Below are 7981 nucleotides of genomic sequence, written 5' to 3' on the forward strand. Positions count from 1 at the left end.
GCGTTCAACAAAAACAAAGAACTAATAGCGTCAGCGAAGTGTACGGCGAGGTACGATCCTACCTTCCCAACAGTGCTATCGGCTGACTCGTCTTCATACGGCCTGGGGCCCGTCTTGGCACAGATACAGCCAAATGGAGAAAAGCGTCCAGTAGCCTTTGCGTCCCGGCCGCTAACTCCGACGGAAGTCTGATATGCTGAGATTGAAAAGGAGACACTCGCACTGACCTGGGCAGCAGCAAGGTTCCAAGAATATCTTTCTGGACTGCATGCGACCACCAGCCTTTGGTTACTTTGCTGGGAAAGTGCTGGCTAGATTGCTCCTCCACTACGTATACAGCGATACAGAATGCGCTTGATGCGTTTCAAGTTCGACGTTGTCTACGTGCCTGGAAGGGAGCTCATCATTCCGGATGTACTGTCTAGAGCGCCTCTGAAAAGTCGCAAGGTGGACCAGCCAACTCTGACTGCAGCAGAAACGGAAAACTTTGTCGGCGCATCAATTAGCGGAATGCACTCAAGCGATCAACTATTTATTGTTGTTATTATACCTTATCAAAGCACGCAGTACATGTTTTCCCGCAAAGGGGACCAAACCCACCCCCGGAACGCAGGTCCACACCCTTAGAAATGAACTTCACCACATAGCACGCTCCTAGCCAACAATCATCTTGAATGATATTGTTATCTGCCCCGATTTGTTGAAAACGGGACGCGTACGCCTTTTTTGTGACAATTATGAACAGCATAAGTGTCACAAAAAGACGTACGCCCCCCATTTTCAACAAATCGGGGCAGATAACGATATCATTGGAAATGATGGTTGTCTAGGAGCGTGCTATGCGGTGAAGTTCATTTTTAAGAGTGCACAGCCCGCAGCACCCCAACAGCTCCAACACATCAATAACAAGGTGAAGAAAAAGCAATGAAATAATACAAAAATAATTATCCACTCGAAAGGAGAGCAAATAGCACCGGGAGAGGAAAAGGCTATCAAATAATAGTCACCAATGAGAGTGCGGCCAATTAATCAGCACATAAGTACAACAGTCAACCGACGTTTAAAATCTCCTGGAGATGCTGCACTCAACATAATGTCACGATAATTATTTATAAAAAAACAGGAATTAAAAAACTCAAACGTTGGCGCCCATAATCCGTCCGACATTTAGGAATAATAAATTGATGAGAATGACGGAGCGAGTAAGCGGGATGCTGTTCTACTAAACCAAAAGTACGTTGAAAATTGTCCATGTGGTACCTCGATTCCACAAATATTTTTAAAAGTAGTTTACGTTTATAAGTGGTAATAATGTTAAAAATACCATATGTAATCATAATTGGCAAAACAGATGCATCAACGGGAAGACAGCCTATAGCACGCAAGGCCTTATTCTGCATTCGCTGCAAAATGGCTAGATTTGTTTCAGTGGTCGATCCCCAGACAAGCATACAATAACAAAAACGTGAATAAATTATGGAGTAATAAAGACATAATTTTTGCCTTCGCTGGAAGAATGTTTCTAGCCCTACTTAAGACATCAACAGCCCTTGCGATCTTAGACCTTAAATGCCAAACATGAGGTGACCACGAGAGGTGCTCCTCGAAAACAACGCCAAGAAATCTAGTTGACGCTACCCTTTCGACGAGAGCATCAGTGAACAGAACCACTGGATCGAAAGGCAGTTGCCTGCCACGAGGCCTAAAAATTATATGTTTATTTTAACGTTCAAATTCAAACGGTTGGCCTTAAGCCAGGCCGCAAGAGCATTGAAAAAAAAAAAAACATTTATGTTTTGCTGCAAGACTAACAAGGAGGAACTTGCCAAAAACACATTAGTGTCGTCAGCATAAAGTGTGAAAAGGGAAAGAAAAATATTCATAATGTCATTAATGAACAAAAGAAAAAGCACCGAGCCCAAAAGCGAGCCCAGCGGAACCCCAGATTTTACCTTCATTATTGCCGAATTAATTCCGTTTACGGACACATACTGGAAACGGTCACGCAAATAACTAGCAAAAAGGTTGAGAGCAACACCTCTGACACCATAGAAGGCCAGCTTACGCAAGAGTATATCATGGTCCAGCGAATCAAACGCCTTCTGGAAGTCAAGAAAGTCCAGCAGTTAACAAGCGTTTCTCAAAATTATCCAAAATCCTTTCTTGCACCAGCAGAAGCGCCGACTCAGTGGACCTACCCTTCCGGAACCCAAACTGGTCATTAGTTAGTACATCATTTGCATCCAAGAATTCGCTCAACAAGCTTCGAAAAAAGAGGTAGGACGGATATGGGCCTAAAACCAGCGAGTCTATAGTAGAGTTAGATCCTTTACTGATAGGAGTACCTCTGGCTACCTTCATCATTGTAGGGAATACACCAGTGGTTATAATAAGATTGCAAATATGCATAAGGGGAATGCTCACCAATGTCGAGACAGACTTTACAGGCTTAGCCTTCATATCATCAAACCCACCAGCAGTGGAGTCCTTAAACGATGCAAGTTTCGCTACAATTTCATTTTCCGTTACGGGAGCATTGAACAAGAGCTACAAAAATTGTCCTTTAAATAATCAGTAAAGGGGTCCTCACCAGGCGCCTGTGAAATACCAGAGGACGGAAAAAAACTGTTAAGCCTGTTAACTAATTCTTTACCTCTCAAAAGATTACTATGGTCTCACCCCCCGATTTTTTTTCCCAGCGCCTGGTTAATCAGACGCCACAGTGCACGAGGATTATTCCAACTACACCCAATCTGCGACACGTAATATTCGCACTTTGCCTTATTTAGAGCGGTCTTGGTTGCTTTCCTCATCCTCTTAAAAAAGTAGCACAGAAGTCATTTTTAACACCCAATTTTCTTCCTATAAAACTGTTAAGTAGGCCAGTAAGATGCACCATGCGAAGTGATTTACACCACAGAGTCATAATTATCGCAGAAATTGAATTTAAAATACGCCGCAAACAGCGACCGTGCGCAACGGTGGTGAAGAGCAGTACCAGCCTGTGATCTGCCTGGAACCTCGCGCTGACGCTATAAGGAGAACGCTCGCTGATTGACCTAGAGAAATGTTGTCTGCTACTCCGCTGTCGTCTGCTACTCGGCTGTTCGGGGTTCTGATAAAGCCTTTCTCCTTGCTCGGTAATGCTTCGGCCGCTCCTTCTATCCCCAATTCTCCGGGAGAACTGGCAAAACAGGTTTACAGCGGCAAAGGGACAAGGCGCTGACCCCCACTGACCGGCGAACCAGAACGAGTTCTCCTTATACCGTCATCGGTGACGTGGCATCATACCTCCTCATCCTCGTTATAGCTGTAGTGGCGAGTTAAGGGTGAACGCACCGAGCTATGTTTATGTGAGTTTTTTACTGGGAAACAAATTAGACACATCAAAACCTTTCGGACTATTCGGTATAATGACACGCACACTTTGATCAGATGTCTTAATGTGAAATTTTTTTGGATGGCCCTCTGTACTCCTTTAAAGTCCGCAAAGATTGCCGGATCCTTTAGGTTTGCAAACTTGGAGAATAATCTATTTCTCTTTTTGATCATAGCAAGAATACTTTTAGTCACCCAAGGCTTTTTTGCTCGGTTTAAGCCACAATCGACAGTTTGTGTCAGAGGAAAACAATCATTGTACACTTGACGAAAACGTTCAAGAAACACGCTATAAGCGATATCAGGATTAGTCGCTGAAAGAACATCAGACCAATCTATGCGCGTTATCTTATCGTAAAACAACTGCAAGTTGTTTGTACTGAACCTTCGATAAAAAAAGGAGAACGATGTACGCACCAACAAGCTGTTATCAAGGGCACAGAAAATTGGCATATGATCACTGAATGTTTCACACACCACTCCGCTCTTACTCACGTTAAGTTCGGAGCTTGTAATACATAGGTCCAGGAGGGACGAAGTGTCCAGTGTGACTCGGGTTGGTAAGTTAATTACATTGACACAATCATTACAAGTGAACAAATCAATCAAATCAAACAAAAATCAGAAGACGTAGAACAACCTTTCAGCAGATCGATGTTGAAATATCCTGTCGTAAGAACTGGAATTCCAACTGACATAGCATAATTTAAAACTCGATCAATGTGCAAAAGAAAGGGTTGAACGAGACCCGCGGGAGGACGGTAGACTACGCACAGCAGCAGATTGCGACACTTTAATAATAGCAACTCGACGTTATCATCGCATGCGCAGAAAGAATCAATCTTCTCACAGAAATTTTAAACAGATGGCCACTCCGCCACCTCTACGACCATCACGAGATAACGCAGTACAGGTGTAATTATTTAAAGGAATGTGCGGAATAACAGAACTAAACCAAGTCTCCGACACTGCAATTGCATCAAGCAAATTTCCCGTTTCATTACATAAAGTCTCAAATTCTTCTAATCTGTTACAAAGACTCTGGGCATTAATATGCAAGAGTGAAAGAACAGCACAATTATACATAAAAAGGAACGAATATCACACAATTTCAAATATTCACCCTCCTTCACACTAGGAGCCATTGACGGAATTGACGATGTCGACTACTGCAGCAGCGTTACAGGTTTGTGCGGATGCATGAAGTACTTTAGAAGGATCAAGCCTGACAAAGAAGGCTAGCTAAGAAGAAGAACTACTCAAGATCAGGCAGGCACAAGAGTCCGACGACGTATGTCAGCTTTTGAAACTGTACTGCGAAACCCAGTGGCCACCAAAACACTTCGTTCCCTTGATGATGGTGGTGGTGAAAGGGCTTGCCGTTGTCGGCCTCACGTAAGTGGGCAACGTCACGACTGACGCCCTGGGGAAATGTGCGTCCTGGGCCGACTTCTAGGGGAACTGTGCCGACATATGTCTGAAAGCGTCTGAGGAAAACCCAGGAAAAAACCCTTCGTTCCCTTGAAGATTACGCCCTACTGGCAGGAGCGCGGTTCAATCACGTGCTGTGATGGCTTGCTTCTAAATGGAACACGTCTAATCGTACCCGAGAGGTTGAAGGTCAGCGTCCTCAATTTTCTGCACGACGGACATCAAGGCATTGGGAGGACACGAGCAAAGGCAAGAGACTCCGTATGGTGGCCAGGACTGAGCAATCAAATATCGACGATGATAAGTAAGTGCTAACTTGTGCACATTTCCGTTCACAAGTAGCTGAGCCACTCATTGCTTCAGAAATTCCTGAGTACCCCTGGCAAAAAGTCGGCGCAGATCTCTTCGATCTTCGAGGAAGAACTTGTCTGCTGGTTGTGGATTACTTATCGCGCTACCCGGAGATTGCGCACCTGGAGCGTCAGCTTGTGTGATTCAGAAGATGAAAAGTATTTTTGCCCGGCACAGCATAGCGGAGTGCCTTATCACTGATAACGGACCACGGTTTGTGAACAGAGCTTTTTCAGATTTTGCGCAGCACTACGGCTTCGCTCATACAACGTCAAGTCCCCGGTACCCACAGGCAAATGGGGAGGCAGAACGGATGGTCCAGACCATCAAGCGACTCCTGGAAAAAGCCGATGATCCCTACCTCGCTCTCCTCGCCTACAGAAGCACGCCAGGACCCGTCGGGAGAAGCCCAGCGGAGATTTTGATGGGCAGGAGGCTTCGCACGCGAGTCCCGTTACATCAAAAACTACTTTTGCCAACTACACGAGGTCTTTCAAGCCATCGTCAGAGAGACAAGTTTCGCCAAAAGCAGTCGCTGCAGTTCAACAGAAGGCATGCAGCGAAGGAGCTACCACCCTTAAATCCTGGAGAGGCTGCGTGGGTAAAGGACTTGCAGCGAAGGGCCACAGTTCAGCAGAAAGCCGGAACTCCTCGGTCCTATTTCATCCGAACTTCGGACAACTATACCTTAAGGAGAAACAGACGGTCCTTGGTTCCACTACACCACACCACAGGACATCGAACTCCGTGAGTGTTGCTTCACAGACAAGAGGCATCTCAGATACTGGTAAGCATCCTACACCCGACGTGGTCCTTATGGACTACCCTACACGTGCCCGGCAAGAGAACAACCGGACAGTCAACCTGACTTTCCGCGGAGAGCGCAACTTTGCCCGACTCTTGGCGGCAGCGGACCTGTAGCAACGACAACAACAAGATACGGACGCAAAGTGTACCGACCCGTAAGGTTTGGAGTCGACGATTGAATGTCTGTTGTGACCATGGAACGTTTTTGGACAGCTTTTGTGAGACTTCGTCACTGTGTATACTCTAGGTCATGGAGAGATCATAGGTCATAGGGATCACCATGATGTTGTTAGCATGAATTTTCTGTGCTTTGCTTTCTAGAATAACGGGGATGTGGTGTTATCAACGACTAATACCGAGCGCTGTATCTGTAGGCCGATCACGTGTGTGTCCTTGACTCCTGATCGTGCGTTGGATCATTCTTGGCATGGCACTCGAGCACGTCCCCAAGCAGCACAATGTACTGAAAGTCGAGTGCAATAGGGGTGGACGGGTAGGTGGAAGGCCTTGAGCAGAATTCTGAAAGTAAAGAACATTGATAAGACACATACCGGCCACCCCTATTGCACTTGACTTTCAGTACATTGTGCTGCTTGGGTCGTTACTCTGCCGCTTCGGCAGCGCGTTACCATGACACGACAGTGTTATCCGACCATTTATTGCCTGAGTGCTCTCCTGAGCAGTCTTGGGTAGCGTCGCCAGTACAGCGCTGGATCCGGGACGAGATGTCATAAGGAACCGAATGCGGATTACCAGCAAATTTTCTCGCGGTAATCGAGAGCGGTGCAGATTTCTTGCTTGTAGGCGTCGTCGTTGGCTAGATCGTCGACTTTATCCTTCACAGCGGTAAGGGCCCTCTCCCTGCAGAGACGTCCGTCAAGGGCTACCTTCAAGTCAGACGGGCACGGTGACGGCTGTTGCAGGAGTTCGGTAGCAGATGACAGGCACAGCGTCACGACACCACGAAGGGTAGCCCGATTACGCCGAAGGTTCTCCACGGTTGAACATGTGAGAATGTTAAGGATAGAGGAAGCTGATGCAGGCCGTATTCTTCCTCATTTTCTAGCTGGTGTGGCACACAGCCAAAGGCAATAGGCGCAGGGCCAATGTGTCTGTGCTTGGGAGGGCAAGGGGATGAGATGAAAGAGTAAAAGTGATGCGATGACGAGATAAACGATAGTCCAGCATGGAAAACAGCTGATGGAGCAGGTCTGTCCGCGGTACGACCAAATGACAGGATGAAGGACAACGATGAGGGAACAGAGAATGTCTGAAATGGTGAGAAAGAGAGAAGTGTTCCATTGTCTTGCCAGACGGACAGAACCAGAGCGCTGTTTATTATTTTGCGCCTGTCCAGCAGCTCACTAGCTTACTTTCCTCCAGTGCAGCCCCCTTCTGGCATTCTCAACATCTGGGTCAGCATCCTGAATGAAGCAGTTATCTCGTGGTTACAACGGATATGGTGAGGACATTCAATATGGGTTCCCTGGGAACTACGTCGTTGACACGTGATGTGCCCACTTGCGGGCAAGACAAACGCACGTGGTGCTGCACGCCAGAACACGCGGATAGTTCCAAGGGTTGCCCAGACCCACCACTGTAACACTTCAGTCGCTGCAATGTTTTCATGAAGCGAAGAGGTGTATTACATCTCCTAGTGTTACGTAAACATTTCAGCGACTGAAGCGTCACAGTGTCATTGATGAAGAGGGCGAAGAAACTGAGGCTGTAGAATAGTCACCAACAGACAGACTTTGGTCATCCGCGGGGTCGCTCGCGGGGCTACAATGATAGTATTCCCCCGACTTACTGTGTATGACAATCGCATATGGGCAGGGCCGGAGAGAGAAACTACGGGCCCTGAGGCTGGATCATGCCTGGAACCACGCTCACAACTCGCTAACACAGTCCAAGTAATCTTGTCTGTATGATTACGATAGGGCTTTGGTCCCGCGAGGCTCTGAAGTGTCTCGGGCCCCGAGGCGCCATCCCTGCCTGCCCCACCCGCATTTTG

Source organism: Ornithodoros turicata, chromosome 9 (genome assembly GCF_037126465.1).
Source record: "Ornithodoros turicata isolate Travis chromosome 9, ASM3712646v1, whole genome shotgun sequence".
NCBI classification, from domain to species: Eukaryota; Metazoa; Arthropoda; class Arachnida; order Ixodida; family Argasidae; genus Ornithodoros; species Ornithodoros turicata.